A 562-nucleotide genomic window follows, 5' to 3' on the forward strand; every position below is an offset into this window, starting at 1 on the left:
TTAAATTCCTCTTTAAGACAGCAGCATGATCGCGTAAAACCCCCCACTTCAACAGATGCCCCAACTATAAAATGATTCTTGCATTTTCATTATTTAAAAAAATTTATTAGACACCATTCTAGTCAATCTAGTGAGCAATTTAGAAAAGCAGAGTATTTTTCCTCTTGTGGGTTTTACCAAAGAAAAAATTGTTAACAGAATCAAAGATGATCAGGGGCCCGTGTAAGTTGGAGTGCAAATGTGTTCTTTTTATTAACATGGAATGCTGCACAAATTGTGTGTCACCTTTGTGCAGGGGCCATGCTAATCTCTGTGTCATTCCAATTTTAGCGTATGTGCTGCAGAAGCAGGCTCATGTGTTCTAAATGAAGAGGCTTCCAAAATTGAGACATAATTTACATGCTATAAAATTCACCTTGGGTAAAGTATAATTCCATTGGTTTTTAGTATAGACATGAAGTCACACAACCATCACTATCTTCTCCAAGAGCATTTCATAACCCCTAAAAGAATCTCCATGCCCATCAGCTCTCAGTTCTCATCTCCTGGCCTCAGCCCCTGG

General features: G+C 38.4%; 1 pseudogene; it reads right to left on the bottom strand.

Annotated features, from left to right (window-relative positions):
- Positions 1-251: 251 nt before the first annotated feature.
- LOC120368421 (U6 spliceosomal RNA) lies at positions 252-350 on the bottom strand (annotated as a pseudogene).
- Between the last annotated feature and the right edge of the window lie 212 nt (positions 351-562).

The sequence above is a fragment of the Saimiri boliviensis genome, chromosome 9, assembly GCF_048565385.1.
Source record: "Saimiri boliviensis isolate mSaiBol1 chromosome 9, mSaiBol1.pri, whole genome shotgun sequence".
NCBI lineage: Eukaryota > Metazoa > Chordata > Mammalia > Primates > Cebidae > Saimiri > Saimiri boliviensis.